Below are 17,730 nucleotides of genomic sequence, written 5' to 3'. Positions count from 1 at the left end.
ATGATGAAAGACACGGCTCCAACCACCAGCCAGCCAGCCATCAGACACATGAGGAGAGTAGCCAGCTCTCGATTAACATTCAAGCTGAACACAGATACTTAAGTGAGCCGAGTTGAGATCAGCACAGCCTGGGCAGAGCAGCAGAACCACCCAGTTGTCTGGTAGATGGGAGCCATAATAAATAGTGGTTGTTTTAAACCACTAAGCTTGGGGGGAGGGTGCTTTTGAAAACAACAAAAGACAACGGATTCGCCCAATAATGAAAACCTTGACAGAAATATGGAGTTAATGCAGATGATCAAACATCTTAAAGCAATAATTCCTATAATCATGCTTACAATTGTTTTTCTCAGGGAAGATTTTTCAAACAAATAATTGGCTCTATGCCTTTTAAATATAATATAAAAACCGAATCTGTCAGAATCAGACACCTGTTCAGTAAATATTGAATCCAACCAGTACAGTCTAGTTTAATTCCTGTGTAGCTTCAGGTATACATACAAGGTCTGACAATTAAGTTTACAAACTTGCCTACATGCGCTTACATTGGCAGCACTGTACAAACAGCTCGGTAAGGATTCATAATTTTGGTATGTCAGTGTCTCACAGCTGTGTTCGTGTCAACGTGTGGCGGTGTCTTGCTGCGTGGTGTTCATTATTGTTGTATGTTTTGTGTGCTGTCGCGAGAATGTCTGAGCTTGAATTAGAGCAATGAACAAACATTAAATTTCTTGTTGAACTTGGCGAGAGTGGAAGTGCAATCAGGGACATGTAAGTTAAAGTTTATGGGGATAATGCCATGCAGAAAACGGCAGTGTACAAATGGATTTTATGTTTTTCTGAAGGGAGAGAATGCGTCACTGATGGAGAGAGGTCAGGGCAGCCAATAACAAGCAGAACTGGTGAAAACATTGCAAAAGTTCGTAGAATTGTGGATTCAAAATCGTCAGCTGACTGTGAGAAGCATAGCAGACCAAGTAAACATTGATAGAGAAACAGGAAAATGTTAACTGAAAATCTTGGCATGAGAAAAGTGTGTGTAAAATGGTCCTGAAAGAGCTCTGGTATCACGACAATGCACCAGCGCACATGGCACTGTCTGTGAGGGAGTTTTCAGCCAGTAAACAAATAACTGGATTGGAACACCCTCCCTATTCGTCTGATCTGACCCCCAGGGACTTCTTTCTTTATCCAAAGATAAAGGAAATACTGAAAGGAAGCCATTTTGATGACATTCAGGACATCAAATGTAATACGCGACAACAGCTTTGATGGCCATTCCAGAAAAAGAATTCCACAATTGCTTTGAAGAATGGACTAGGACCAAGCGGAGTACTTCGAAGGTAACCATAGCGATATGCAGCAATGAGGTATGCAGCAATTTTTCTATAATAGGGTAAGTTCACGAACTTAATTGTCAGGCCTCATATCTAGATTTAAAATCAGCTTTTGTCTAAGGACACTGGTCTCACCTCCATCATTAAAGAAATCAACATGAGGTTTCCTCAGAGAAAGAATTTCAGGGTGTGATATTTTATTTGTATAATTTGGCAAGTAAGCTGTCTGAATCAATTTCCTCATGCACTACAAGGGGATAATATTCCACATCTACTGAGAAAATTTGTCAAGAGGCTCAAATAAAATATCAATGTGAAAGTGTAGGTAAAGTGAAAAGTGTTCCACAAACAAATGATTCAAGGGACCTGTTTTGGGCAACCTCCTGGGGAAACTCTGGGATGAAAAGATGAACAACCAGGAGTCCTTATTGTACATAGGTCCTGAAACTTCCTGAGATAAATGTGAAGTAGATTTTGAGATAACTTGTTCAAAGTTTGAGTCTTAGTGATTAAATTCCCTAAAAGGTGAGATAAAGTGGTCTCCTCATTCTCACCCTGAGGCAGAAGACATCTAAGATGTACCTCAGCAAGAGACTCTGATCATGACCAGGAAAGAGCCTTTGGGGCACAGCCCAGAACACTTCTGACCTTACCTTGAGACACTTGTTCTAAATTCTTCAACAGAGAGAATAATGAAATGGAAAAGCCTGGTCACATCTGGAAGGCCTAAACAAACAGTTGGCTTTCCAGGTCAACTTGGCTAATTGAACACAAGGTTTACTCTCTCAGAAAAAAAAAAAAAAAAAAACCACTGAAATTACAAAAGAGTATATGTACATACAAAATAAATAAATTTTAGCAGAGTGGTAAATTTAAAAGAGATGCCACCAATCAAATTTCTGGAAGATGTATTGCCATTAAGACCAGATTGAAAGTAAAACCTAAGAAAAGTAAGGAAATCACAGTCTCATACAGAAGAAATAGAAGGTCAAACAGAGAGTGTTTCCAAATAATCCAAAGAGCAGAAACAGTGGGAACTAGGGGAAAGAGCAGGATGAAGACAATTGGTGGGGTGATTCATTAAGGGTCACAGAACATTTACCCACGTCCCTGTTGTCCTGAAGGAAGTGGTTATTTCTTAGAGCTACAGACTCTTGATCGGTCTGTAGATCAAGCCATGAAGGTGACTTTCTAAAGTGGGCATTGAGGCAGGAAATTACAGAGCGGCTGAAACTGGAGAAGCAGAGCAAGTACTCTGGACAGCCTGTGCTTCCTGGAGGTACTGGGACGCCTAGCACGATGGTCCCACACACACTCCCCCATACAAACTGCTGGGGCCAGCTCCTCTCCTGTCATCAGAACCTGTTTTGGTATCGCATGAACAGTGATGTTCATCTTGGCTAGGAATCACCTCTACAGCTGGGCACAGACAACTAGAATGTCTAAATATTTGAGGAAAACCAACAGAAAAGACATCAAATACAATTAAAAAATAATAATAATAACAGAGTTCTAAATTCAACAAGTGGAAGAATTAACCCCTGGGGAAATGATAGAATCACAGGAAATGAAAGAAAACTACAAAATAATATAAACATAGGAAATTAAATACATCTGCAAAATAAACATCATTTCCTCAAATTGGCTGAAAGGGATATTGCTCAAAAGAAAAGAATAGATCACAGTGAAACAAACAGCAAGGGAGAAGTTGAAAAGATGATCAAAATATGCAAAAGGCACATAGCTAAACAGTCCAATAGTCGGCTGGAAGACAGGGATGAGTGATTCTCCCACCACACAGTGTAGAAAGAAAAATAGATGAGAAATGTCAGGGAAAAATCTAAGGAACATGAGAAAAAGATCTGAAGAACAGTCATCCATTTAGTAGGAATTCTAAAAATAAATAAAAGAAGAGAGGGAAAGAAATAATAAAAAATAATAATAATAAAGAAAAAGGCTCTTATCAGATCTTCAGATGAAAAGCCCTAAATTAAAAAAAAAAAAAACAAACCCACAGGCTCATCCTGGTGAAATTTCAGAATGCAAACAATAAAGAGACTATCGTAAAACACTTCAGAGAGAGAAAAAGTATACCAAATAAGGAAACAGAATCAGATTAACATTGAATTTATCTGTAAATAGGATTGCTAAAAAGCCAAAGAAACAATATCATCACAATTTTGAAAGCCATTCTGAATCTAGAATTCTATTCTAACCAAAATCTAATTTAAAGAAAAGAACAAGGGAAGTATTTGGAGAGCATGCACTTTACACCCTTAGTCAGAAAAGACACCACTGAAAAAACTCTTTCTAAAAGAATATCTGAATGTCACAATGAATGTGTTTCATTTAACACATGTGGAGAGGACAGTATACTTAACAGTAACAGAATATGCATTCTTTTTAAGTTCCATGTAATATTTGCTATGGCCATGTGACACACACAACTATACACAAATGCTCAATAATTTCAAAATGAAGAATTTATTTCAGCCACATTTTTCTAACTCTCTTGCATAACAAATAAACAAAAAAAGAGAGAAAAAACAATCTATTTATTTGAAAATTGTTAAGATTCTTTTTATAAAATATCCTGAGTAAAATCAAATTAAAAACCAAAAGTATAAACGAGTTAGAGCTGCATGACAAGGAGAACACAACCTATAGTATGTGGTCAAAGCAACATGCAGAAGAAAATCCAGAGCCTTAAAAACATTTATGAGAACATTAGAATTGAAAATAAATTATCTAAATATCAAATTAAGAAAGTTAATACAGAAAAATAAAAACAAAGTAATTAGAAATAAAAAAGGATAGCTAGAAAATGGAAAACTAAAACATTAGTAAGGATTTGATTACTAAAACAAAATAATGTGGTATTTTTGGTAGACAAACTAGTGAAATCTTTAGCAAGTATAAAAACGGGGAAGAAGGTAGCACCTCTGGAAAGGTAGTCACAGACAAATGAAAAGGATCTTACAAGCTGAGCTAAGAGGCTTGAAATGTATTCTGAAAGCCATGATGGAGCCACTATGGACCGTGTGTAAGGAGAGGAATGACATATGAGATTTGTAGTTTTGAGAGAAATCCTCTTATAGAAATGTGGAAGAAAAAAAGGACAATGGAGTCAGAGATACCAGCAAGCAGGCTTTGCAAGACCCAGAATAAAGCAGTGGCAGTAGGGATTGAAGGTACCAGAAGTCAAGAAGAATTCAAGAACAAAAAAGGCACGAGTTTTTGTGACTAATTTGATAGTAAGTGTAAGGAAGACAGAGGAGAAGCAGGTTTCGGGTTTAAAGTGAGGATTTTATACTTAGACATGCTGCGATTGAGGTACACTTAAGTCATGTAGGTAGAGATGGGCCATCAGATATTCAGATACACAGCTTGGAGGCGGTCTGGATTAGATATATACATTTGGGGTTAATCTGGGTACCAGAGTAGATACGGTGCCAGTTTTGATCAGTCTGTAGGGTTAAACTGAAACTGTGTGCTCGGAAGGACTCTGCGGCCAAATCAAGGCTGAGCAGTAATGAGTACAAGGTCAAACCACGGCCAGAGGTAATAGCAGACGTACAGGACATTTGCTCACTCTGTTATAAATACTAGCTGATGTCATGGGTGAGGATGAGTTTGCCCCCAGGCAGCATGTAGCATGAGAAGAAAATCCAACAGATCACCAATATTTCAGGAGTAAATAAAAGGTCTATCTTCACACAGGTTCAGCAAGTTTTATCAACCTGGGTTTTTAAGCATTTCACCCTTATCACAAAGAGTTGGGCCTATAAATTAATGAGGCAATTTGAAAGCTACATGCCTCAGTGACTTCACTGCTGTATACCGTGTTTCCCCGAAAATAAGACTGGGTCTTACATTAAATTGTGCTCCAAAAGACACATTAGGGCTTATGTTCAGGGGATGTCCTCCTGAAAATTCATGCGAGGGCTTTTTTTCTGGTTAGGTGTTATTTTCAGGGAAACAAGGTAGTTACAGCCACAAGAATTTGAGCTGGAAGAATTGTTAATAACAGTTTGGGTTAATTGTCCCAATTTTTCTTAATAGAACAGAACAGAACTCCTATCCATTGCTTTATGCCTTCTATCCAAGCCTCATATATTTTAGATCCTATAACGATGGCCCTAAATGAATTTCCAGAACAAATGCTTCCTTTGGCTATCCTCGGTTTGCTTCACTGATAACTTTTTCTCTGTCCAACGATGACAGAAACAGCCTACTATCCTTAAGTTTAAATTAGGCTGAAATTTTATGTGCTAATGCTAAGTTCTTAGGGACAAGATGGCCTAAATTAGAAGTGGAAGAAAACTTTCATCAACATCCCAGAACACAAAGTTACACTGATATTACAGTATTCTAGAATCTTAATACGTTGCTCCTGAATGAGGAAATATTTTTATCGCATTATGCTGTCATGGGAAGTTGACTTTATACCGGAAGTCTGCAGTATATCAAAAACTGCTACAAAACTTTGAGTTAGTTCATTGGTTGTTGGGGTGACCAACTTATCCCCATTTGCATTGAAAGCACTGTATCCAGGGCAAATCAGGATGGTTGTTTGGTCAGCATAGTGGTTGCTATCTTTGAACCTTAATTTCCTCATTTGTAAACTGGAATGACTAGAATGAATGACCTGTAAAATCTCAGTTAGCTCTAAAATTCTAAAGACATAAATTATATATACAAAAGAAAAGGTGGCTGTTTGCATGATACAATTTCCTCTGCCCCCAAAATTCCAACCTATTCATATATACTGCCTCTGCTAAGTATTTTAAATCTCCAAGATTCAATATAACAAGAGTATATAGATGGGTCACAACCCCACTAACAAACAGCAGTATTAACACTTTTTAGGGACCTGAAAATGGGAGCTGCAGAAGCGAGGGGCAATGTGTGGGCCCGGAGAGTGCCCCATTTTGAGACTCAGAGGCTTCCACTTCCCAGGTCTGCCCATCCTGGCCCAGCCAGCATCAGATCCCTTTCCCTTTATTCAGTGGTCATCAACAACAGAGATCCTGAATAGAGATCAGCCTCCAACTAGAATAAAAGCAGGGCTTTGTGAAGCCATGAATACAGGATGCAGTGACCTGGTTAGTATAGGGCTGGTCAAAATAAAAGGGAAACTTTCTCTAGCTGAGGCCAACAGGTTACTTATCTCTGTGACTCCCAGTATTGAGTCACTCCCAAAGATAGCCGGTCCAAAAGAGAGTATGTGGTGGTTTGCCTGCCCCCCTTCCCACAGACAACCACCTTCAGACAATTCCATTCTTCTGAGACACAGCAGTTCTCAGTGGGGCCATCTGACTTTTACTAGCATCTCTCTGGGAGGCATTTCATAGCACCAAAAGAAAACTGGCCTTTTTCTTTCCAAGAAAGAGTTCATCGAATCTCAAAAAGTTTTCTGTAGGAAAAAAATAAAGGAAAACTAAATACCAGACATTGGGGCTCTAGGGTTAATGTTGCACAGCCCCTGACTGTTGAGTCAGCTTAATAACTAAGAGTTGAGTCATAGGTACTTACCTGAATCTCCAGCAGCAAAACAAAGACAATAGTGTCTTCTCAAGGCTCTGACTTGTGGTGAATGTACCTTTAAAAGAATGGGACACAGATTTAGAGTTGCATCGACTACCAGGAAGAAACGAACAGAATTCAATAATTAGCATCTAGGAAATTAACATTTCAGTACGTGAGAGACAAAAGCTAACGGCAATCTTTTGTCTACTGAGAACCACAGAGAAAGTGGGTTTAAATGTATCATGTTGCTCTCCTGCTTAAACATAGCTTCCTACATTTCATAAAACAAACTCCAAATTCCCTGGACAGGTCATAAGTAAGTGCCACCACTGTTTATTCCATCCTCGATTTCCATTTCATCTCCCATTTCTGAGTGCAAACCTTGCTTTCTAATGACTGTTCTAACCATCAGTTCCCAAGTACTCAGACACCTTCTCGTCTCTGTGCCTCACTTGTACGATGCCTTCCACCTGGACTGCCCTCCCACTTCTGTCTTCCTCTTGGAATCCTGTTTATCCTCCAGTCTCCATCCCTTCACCAAAATCTTTCCTGAGTTCTCCAGCCCACAGTGATTTCTCCTGCTTCTGAACTTTTACAGCATATTCAAAAGCCTACGTTAGACACTTAATAATCTAGTGTGTTAGCTGTTGTTTCACACATGTGTCTTACCTCCGCAACTAGATGCTTATATCCTGGAGGGCAGTGACTTTTATACCTTGCATTTCCCTTCACTATTATTAAATTTAAACAGTGCAGTTTACTGACTCCTGCATTAGGTCACAATAGCCTGTCCTTCCCTGGAGATTAGAAGACTTGCCCATCGGTCTGAAACAATTAAGGGATGAATAATTGAAATTGGAAGGATAATAATAGACTCCAGATGGATAATAAATAACAGATAGATAATAATATTAGACTGCAGAAGGATTCTAAAATTTTAAAACTAGGTACAACTGATAAGCCACTTGTCCTAGGCCAAACAGAAAACAGAATGGAAAATCTGGGTTTATATGATAATAACCATTGACTGAGGAACGGACATTTTTAACCAAGGAATCCATTGGGTTGTCAAATGCTGATCCAGAGGTATTATTAGGTTTTTTGTGGTGAATTGGCATAGTCGACTAAAGTTAAAGGAAAGTCAGATTGAGGGCTCCACTGCAAACAAAGCCAAAGCTAGAGTAAATTCAATTTCCTGCTTTCACTTTTTGTTTTTTGAGCTTTAAAATGAGTTTATTAAAGAATGTTATTGGTTGGTTAGAGCACGAGCTCTGAACAACAGGGTTGCTGGTTCGATTCCCACGTGGGCCAGTGAGCTGCGCCCTCTACGACTAGACTGAAGGACAACTACTTGGAGCTGATGGGCCCTGGAGAAACACACTGTTCCCCAATATTCCCCAATAAAATTTATTTTAAAAAAAAGAATGTTATCAGGAAGGCAATGGCATTTGATTTGTCATTTTAAAAAAGCTTTATATCTTCATGCTGTATAATAAAGGTAATGTAAGAGGCTCCAGAGTAATAAGCTTCTTTCTACGGGATTCACTGACAGCATAGCACCGTGAAGTCATTTTTGAAATTCTAGAATAAATTTTCAAGTCTCTTCTGTGCTTCTCTTTAAAAAGCAATGAATATAATCAATAACGTAAAGATTTTGTAGGGTATCTGATGGACACTTGTCTTATTAGGGAGACCACTTCAGGGACGGTGTAGGTGCCTGAGCACGGCAGTGTACACCTGAGGCTGAATAATAATGAGTGTCCACCATAATTTAATATATATATATATATATATATATGGTCACAGGATGTGGAGTACAGTGTAGGGAATAGAATCAGTGGAATTGTAACAGTTACATAAGATGTCAGAGGGGTAGTACATCGGGGGAGGGGGATTATCACTTTGTGAGGGGCATAAATGGATAACTATTACATTATTTTGTACACCTGAAACTAATTTTTTTTTAAAAGCAATGAATAATAACAAGATAGCATTAAAAAGCCATTTTTCTATTTGTTCTATTGGAGCCAGTATTTTTACCACCACAGGCTACAATTTTCACTTTACCAAATCCTGTCACCTCTCTGAATTCAACATGATTCAATACAAAAGTCCACACATTGTCAGAGAATCTGTGCATATTTAGAGTACCTGAAATCGACTCTGTTCCTGACCCTCTGAGCCAATGCTGAATTGATCACCTTACCAAACAGAAGCAGAACTTGAAGGGTAAGTTGCAGAGGGACCTATTGAGGTTGTATGATCTCATCCAGGTTTTCCTAAGGACTGTTTCCCAAAGTGATATTTCTGTATAACTGATACGCCCTGGCTTAGGAGGAAGAAAGTGTTTTTCCTTGTTCAGTCTTGCATTGATGTCCTGTGGGGAAGGCACTTCCGGCCACGGAGCAGACAGAAGCAGCATAGCCAAGAGCCCACCAGGAGGTACCTACCGTGTTTCCCCAAAAATGAGACCTAGCCGCACCATCAGCTCTAATGCATCTTTTGGAGCAAAAATTAATATAAGACCAGTCTTATAGTAAAATATGACCGGGTCTTATGTAAATTTTTGCTCCAAAAGACACATTAGAGCTGATGGTCCGGCTAGATCTTATTTTCGGGGAAACAGGGTACTTCCCCCACCACCTCCTCCATGGTGGCGTTGGAAACCACAGATCTTTTCATTTTTTATTAAATTTATCTTCACAAGAGACTGTATTTTGTCAGAATAATTGAGTGTATTTATTGGAAGATTGAGGGAAAATTAGAATCTGCAAGCGATGATGAAATTTGCTGACTAGTAGTTTTAGTTAAGACATGAAGACATGATGCAAAATAGACTGAACCTTTATAAATGAGCCTTCTCCACCTTCTTTAGGGGCTCGTTATGAGATACATTGTTTCACCTAGAGCCCTATTCAGATCTGATATGTCTTGCTTTCTCTCTCTTTTTCTCCCTCTTTTTAGTACCTCATTTTCCACAAGACATATGCAATGTGCTGAGAAGCAAAAGTAAATTTAATATGCAAGCTCAGAAGCACCAAATGTGAAGCAGAAAAACCGGTGAGAAAGAATTTTTTGAAAGAAACTTGATGACCAGCAAGAAGGAATCACTTTCAAGAAGGCACACGACTGAATTTTTTTAAAGGCGTGATTTTTTAAATGTTTTTTAAAATTTTTTTTTTGGGGGGGGAATATTGGGGAACAGTGTGTTTCTCCAGGGCCCATCAGCTCCAAGTTGTTGTCCTTCAGTCTAGTTGTGGAGGGCGCAGCTCAGCTCCAAGTCTAGTCACCATTTTCAATCTTTATTTGCAGGGGGCGCAGCACACCATCCCATGCGGAAATTGAGCCAGCAGCCTTGTTGTTGAGAGCTTGGGCTCTAACCAAGTGAGCCATTTACCCGACTGAGCCATTTGGCCGCCCCAAGACTTGATTATTTTTTTCAGAGAAGTTTTAGGTTTTCTACAAAATTGATGGGGAAGTACAGATATTTCCCATATATTCCCTGCCCCAACACATGCAGAGCCTCTGCCATTGTCAACATCATTCACCAGATGCGTATTTTTTTTTTTTAACCAAAGGTAAACCTACATTGATACATCATAACACCCAAAGCACATAGTTTACTTTACATTTCATTCTTGGTGTTGTACATTCTATGGGTCACATGTATCCACTATTATAACATAAAGGGTATTTTTACTGCCTTAAAAATCCTTGGTGCTCCACCTATTCGTCTGTTCCCATCCCCTCCCTCACTAGCAACCATTGATCTTTTTTATTGTTGCCATAGTTTTCCTTTTCCAGAATGTCATATATGTTGGAATACAATATATTGCCTTTTCAGATTGGCTTTTCTCACTTAGTAATATACAATTAAAGTTGCTCCATGGTTTTTTTTGTGGTTTGATAGATCATTTCCTTTTAGTGCTGAATAATATTCCATTATGTGGATACGTCATAGATCATTTATTCCATTCACCTACTAAAGGACACCTTGGTTGCTTCCAAGTTTGGGCAATTATAAATAAAGCTGCTGTAAACATCCATGAGCAGGTATGTGTGGACATAAGTATTCAACTCCTTTAGGTAAATACCAAGGAGCACGACTGCTGGATCGCATTGTAAAAATGTTTAGTTCTCTAAAAAATTGTCAAATTGTCTTCCAAAGTGGCTGTACCATTTTGCATTCCCACCAGCAGTGTATCAGAGTTCCTGTTGTTCGACATTCTTGCCAACATTTGGTGGTGTCATTTTTGGATTTTGGCTATTCTAAAAGGTGTGTAGTTGTATCTTTCTTGTTTTGATTTGCATTTCCCTGATGATATATGATGTGGAGCATCTTTTCACATGTTAATTTGCCATCTGTATATCTTTTTTTGTTACCAGAGAATGAAAGGGTCTTTGTATCATCTCAGGAAGGCATTCCAGGATGTACAAATAATGTCACGTGAACAACGGCAAGCTGAGGATTTATTAAAAAAAGAAAATATATTCCCAAAATGTGAGAGTGGACAGGCCCAGGAGGAGAGCGACTGTGCCCCAGAACAAAGAAAATTTAGGATTACATCGGGGGTGCCAAAAAAATGTATACATATGACTTATATTCATCTTTTGTTATCGGTATATATTATTACAATTTTAATAGTTTTTTTCCTTTCCTAAAATGTGTAAACATTTTTTGGCACCCCTGGTATTTGAATGAAGGTGCAAAATATTCAGGGGTGGCATTACAGGCATTCCCAGGATGGGTCTTTGCTGACCCCTCCTTCCCATGGGGAGGAGGGATTTCCTTATAGGGACTGTCATAGTGACACAGGGGGTGGAGATTTTCCCCTGCCTGCAATGCTAATAGTGTTATAATCCATTACAATTATCTGTAGCCGCACCTTATCTTAGGAATTTTTCTCATCTCTTTTCTATGTTTCCTGCACTTCCTCCTTCCTTTCCTCCCCACTATCTCCCTGTGGCCCTGGTACTTTCTGCCTGCGGTAACATTTTGATGAGGTGTCTGGTAAGGTCTTTGGCCCATTTTTTTAATCAGTTGTTTTCTTATTGAGTTTTAAGAGTTCTTTTTATATTTTGAATAAGTCATTTATCAGACGTATCTTGTACAAATATATTCTCCTATTTATAGGAGTCTATTTCTGGGCTCTCCGCTCTATTTGCTGATTTATTTGTCTATTCTTTCACCAATACCATGCTGTCTTGATTACTGTAGCTTTATAGTAAGTCTTGAAGCTGGGTAGTGTCAGCTCTCCAACTTCAGTATTGTATATGCTATTCTGAGTTATTTGCCTCTGCATGTAAACTTTAGAATAACTTTGTCGATATCTATAAAATAACTTGCTGGGATTCTGCTTGGGTTTGTGTTAAATAAATAGATGGTATTTCAAATTCTACTTGTTCATTGCTGGAAATATATTGACCTTTATATATTAACCTTAAATTCTGCAACTTTGCTATAATCAATTAGTTTCAGAATTTTTTGTCTTTTTTGGTCAATTCTTTTGGATTTTCTACATAGACAATGATGTTATCTACAAAAACAATTTTATGTCTGCTTTCCTCACCACCTTTTCTACCTTTTAAATGCCAAACCCTATGCTAACTTTTTCTTCCTTGCTTTTCTGACAGGAGCTATTGCAGATGGTCTGGCTCCTAGGCCAACTCAATCTTTCTCAGTCTCTGGAGTGACTTATTCTGTACTTTACTTAGGTCAAAGCCATTTGACAGGACATCTTACAAATTCTCTTTTCTCTCTATATTTCTGTATTTTCATCCTTCCCTCCCTACTTCTCTCAGGTAAAGTGTTAGGTATCTTTCAGAAGTGAACCCCATCTCTTGTACTCTTGATTTATCTCCTCCCATCTCTTTCTCAACCTGGCTCCACTAATCATTCCTTTCTTTTGTACATCTCTCTCAAGATCCTTTCTCATCATTTTCTCTTTATTCTCTGCCTACAGTTGTATATATATTTTCCCATTCTCGTTTTTTTAAAAAAAATAGTTTTCAACACTGTGTTACAGGAAAACATTTTTAATTTTACTCCTGATTTCTTTACACTCTCTGGCCTTTCTTCCATTTAATTAGCAAAGGTTTCCTGTTTTTATTTCTTCAGAGAACAAATGCTATAGTGATTTTTAGAAAAGATAGAATTCTTGATTTTTCTATTTCAAAAACCTAAATTTACTGGGACTAAAATATGAAAATAAACAGGATATAGCAATAAATTTGGGAGAACACTGATGAGAAAATTCAAAGATTTGGAGAAAACATTCACATAAATATTTATAACTTAGGACTTAGAGCCATAATATGTAAAATTTGATTTTACATATTTATTGATTCATAAAATCAATAATAATCTGGCATACAGATTATTGGTGAAGATATGGAGCAACTAGTTTTGTCATACATTGGCAATGGAAATGTAAAAGAGTACAACTATTTTGAAGAATTGTTTAGCAATTTCTTATGAAGTTAAACATAAACCTAGTTTATGATCCAGAAATTCCATTCTACATCTTTATCCAAAATAAATAATTTTTAAAAGTCCACAAAGAGACTTGCATAAGAAGCATTACTATGATAATGAAAACAACCCAAATGTCCATCGATAACTGAATGAATAAGTAAATTGTGGTATATCTATACAATGGAATGCTACTCAGAATTAAAAAGGAACTAATTAATGATATACTCAATAATATGGATAAATCTCAAAAACATAATATTTAGGGGGAAAAAAGAAACCAGAAAGTACATACTATCTCATTCTATTTATATGAGTCCAAGAACAGACAAACCTAACATGGTGAGAGAATTTGGAACAGTGGTGGTCTCTGGGATTGGGGAAAATGGGGCATTGACTGGATGAGGAAAAGGAACTTTCTGGGATGATAGAAGTGTTCTCTCTCTTACTAGAAGTTATGTATTGTATAACCATATGTGGTTATCAAAATTCATTAAACTGAACACTTAAGAGCTACTTATTTTACTATATGTAAATTATACTTATATTAAAAAAGACTTTAAAAATAAAGCTAACTCAAAGGTTAAAAAAATAGTGAAAATCTATGTGTGTATATGTTATATATTCCTCAAAGTTTTCATATGGGTTTTATTTGTGATAGATCTTAAAGATTCACACCCTGTAGATACTTTACAAAGTATCTACACCAAAGATTCACACACTGTAGATACTTTCCAACGCTTTATAAATTATTAATTTCAAGGTATACTCTTACAAGCCAAACTGTTTCTGCCTTCACGTAGGATTCATTGTGTTTGGGAGACTAGCATTGCTGTGTTTGAATGTACTGATGTCCAAGTCAAGAAATGAGTTTTTTTCTATGAAGTCATTGAGAGGCTAGTAGGAAAGGAGGCACGTAAGAAAACACGTAGATGTTAAGCTGCAGGATGACCTAGACTTGTCTGTTTACCACTGTGTTTCTAATGCCCAGGACATAGCATAATGTGCTGGTAGGCACTCAGCATCTATGGAATAAATGAACAAGCCAGGAAGGGTAGAAAAAGCAGTGAACGGGGTTACAGGGAAAGAGAAAAGGAATCATACCCAAAGATAGTTATCCAACGAAAGCATTAATATTAAACGTGTAGTTATATTATGTACACTATATTACGGAGTTTGTATCATTGCCACTTTCCTAAACATGTTATAGAAGGAGAAGAGTGCTAGGTAATAGGAGAATGCCAAATGCTTTGGTTTAACTTTACATGAATAATTTAAAGTTGATTTTAGGCACTCAGGACTAAGACATGAATAATAAGATCTTTAGAATTCTTATTAAACTCGATAATCATATTGTGAAGGTATAGGGTTGATAATTTAGTCAGCTATTGTCCTCACAGAAAACGTGCTAGTTTACCTCTAAATTGTACTTTAATCTTCTCTAGGGCTATCATGGCACTAATGAAAGACACATTTACTTTGCTTGGGACCTACCAAGATCTCCAGTGCTGGAATGCGCAGCCCTCCTTTTGCTGCACCCCAATCTGTATCAAATTATCTCAAAAGGCATTCCAATTAAAAAGAAATGATTTTCAGAGATGTATTCTTTCAAATTAACTTTAAAAGAAAAATCTCTTGCATTTAACCCATTGGGAGAGGTGTAAAAGAGGTATCATTAAACGTGTCAAGCTCGGAAAGTTACATGAATGTATTAGAAAGAAAGAAGAAAGGAGCAAAGACTGGAAGTTTAAACAGCTGGAATGGCTGGGGGTGGGGAGATATAAGTAAAGACAAGAATAAAAGAAGATGGCAGGCGAAAAGGAGACACATGAAGTAGCCATGGAAATGAGATACAAACACAGCTAACATGCCTCCCCATACGGCTACTTAACACAACCCTGCAGGAGGCAGAAAGAGAGACAAATGGGACTTCATGTTTACTTTGTCTTCCCATTCCTAAATCCCATTCCTAAATCTGGCGTTATTACCCATCATCTTAAAGGAAAAACATTTCACTGAAGGCTTTCTTTCAGTTGTTCGAATCTCCAACACAATTTATGGAGCTCAAGCAATGGTGCTAATCCTTTGGGTGAACTTGGTCAAGGAAATAGGAAAACAGGGGAGCGACTCTCCTCCCAGTCTGGGAACTTGGCTTCCGTTCTGGCTGTCTTGTTTGGGATGTAACACTTTCTTCAGCATTAAACTGCAACCCACTGTGAGCTGTAGTAGCAGCTCCTGAGCTGGGACTCTTAGGACTCCTATCTACGTGAGGACTCTAGCACAGGTGTGTCAACACCCATCCTTTTTCTTTCTTCTTCAAAATGAAAGCTTAGCTGCAAAACTGGCTCCTGCTGCAGGGCTCCACTGTGGGGAGCATCAGACTCAAGGCCAGGTAACACAGGAGACCCCACTCTTCAAGTGATCTCCCCACTTGGCTCTTTTTTCCGCAACACTCTCCCTTTCCTCTTCAGTCCTACCAGGGTCCCATCTTGTACTCAAGGATCAAGTTCAAAGGTATTTCAATTAAATTTAGGAAGGCACAGCTTTTCTCTGCAAGGAATATTTTCAAAAAAGTATTTTATCTCCATATGTGTATTTTTTAAATGTGGGTTCTTTCTTAAAATTTGTGTCCATTGTAATGTTTAATTATACTCCTTCCTTCCCTTAAGAAAGATTCTGAAAAGGCTGCCTTCTGTAACCTCAAAACTGCTAGAGCCTTAGCATATTCCCTAGTGATTCATAACCTATTTAATTAGGCTCTCTTCCAGCATCCTCCACCCCTCAGTCAGTTTGGCTATTTTTCCCATGTCCACGAATGCCAGAATTATCTCAGAGTATTTTACACACGTGCTGAAATATCTGCAAGGGAACATTTTTACCTGTGGGAGAATAGTCAGCACCAATTGAATACATCGGCATCATCTACACCCCAGGGAGAGTGTCCTCATTCAGGCTTTTCCCCTCCACATTTTGCTTGAGAGAAAGACAGCAGAGAATGACACTGCCTATCTAAAAATGGGTGACACAGCCTCAGATTCAATAGAAGGAAAAAGTAAACCATGACTGAATGCCTGCTGTGTGTAAGACATTGGTGCGAGATGTTTTCTGTACTTTTTTTTTCTATTTAATACCTGTGTGAGGTAAATATACTTATTTCTATTGTACAGATGATGGAACTGGAACAGTGAGAGGTTAAGAATTCTCTCTGATTCCACCACACTTTGTTACTTCTTCAGGTCACAGACTGTTTATAGTAAGCCCAAGCAAGTAGCAATGACCACCCTAAGGACCTAAAAGTGGTCCTGCTTTGGCTGGTGATTTCCCAGTGACTGTGACAGTGAGGAGGAAGCCATGGTTTCCTCTTCTGGGCTGAGCAAGGCCACAGGGTAGCCACACCGCCTGAAACCCTGTGCCGCGGATTGAAAGGGCACGAGCATCAGGCCAGCTGAATCTGGGTCCCAGTTAGCTATGTGACCTTGGGGTAAGTTTGGGTCCCTGGTGGCTATGTGATCTTGAGGTTGTTTGTGCATCCATTCATTTTACAAGTATTTATTGAACTACTACATAGCAGGTATTCTTCTAGGTGCTCAGAATACAACAGCGAGCAAAATAAGTCAGGCTCCCACAGAGCCCACAGACAAAAAGAACCTAAAACACTATGTCTCTATTTTCTTCTTGTGTGAAACGGGAATAACAGTGCCTCCCTCATGAGGATGTACTAAAGATTAAATAAGTTAAAGTATACAGGCGCACAGTAAGCATTCAATAAATGTCAGTTATTACTATTTTAAAATGGAAATTCTGATCATTGGCACAAATTGAGCTAAAACCAACATAGGTGACAACAGTGGGACTTTTGATATATAGAGATGGGGTAGGGGGTGGACAACAATTGTCCCCTGAAGTGTCAAAAGTAATTTCCTGGCACATTTAATTGAGATGAGAGGGTGCTAATGTGAGCTGCTTGGCTATCGTTCATTTTAACACTAATGGAAATGTCAGGCTGAATTGAGATTCTTGTTGCCTGGCGAGTTTCAGCATACAAAGTGGTTCAGGGGGTTATTTTTGCCTAATATACAAAATTGAGGTCTCCTCAGAGAAAGCAAAGTACAGGTGTTATGGTCATTATTTTAAATAATGCAAGGCTAAGAGGGAGAGCTTTTCTACAATACCTTATGAAAATTAGACATTTTCTTTTTCTCTTTCCCATTTTTCTCAGAAAGCTCGGGCTGTGCCTAATCTGCTTTATAAGTTTCAGGAGTTAATAGGAGTGGAAAGAACAAGGATTTGATCGGTTAACAGTTTCCTAGCCGTTCCAAGGACTTCCTAGATAATACAGCACCAGGAGACTCTAGAAACCAATCCAAGTTTCAGATAATAATCTTCCTGAAG

General features: G+C 38.2%; 1 pseudogene across 1 annotated transcript; it reads right to left on the bottom strand.

Moving 5' to 3' along the window:
• Nucleotides 1-8,859: 8,859 nt before the first annotated feature.
• On the bottom strand, nt 8,860-16,257 carry LOC308499491 (transcription initiation factor IIA subunit 2-like; annotated as a pseudogene). Its single transcript has 2 exons — nt 16,218-16,257; nt 8,860-9,195 (listed from the first exon to the last, which is right to left on the bottom strand). The product of its transcript is annotated as a transcription initiation factor IIA subunit 2-like (transcript).
• Between the last annotated feature and the right edge of the window lie 1,473 nt (nt 16,258-17,730).

This window comes from Rhinolophus hipposideros (assembly GCF_964194185.1).
Source record: "Rhinolophus hipposideros genome assembly, chromosome: 7".
In the NCBI taxonomy this organism is placed as follows: domain Eukaryota; kingdom Metazoa; phylum Chordata; class Mammalia; order Chiroptera; family Rhinolophidae; genus Rhinolophus; species Rhinolophus hipposideros.
This window is presented reverse-complemented; position numbering and strand designations above follow the sequence as displayed.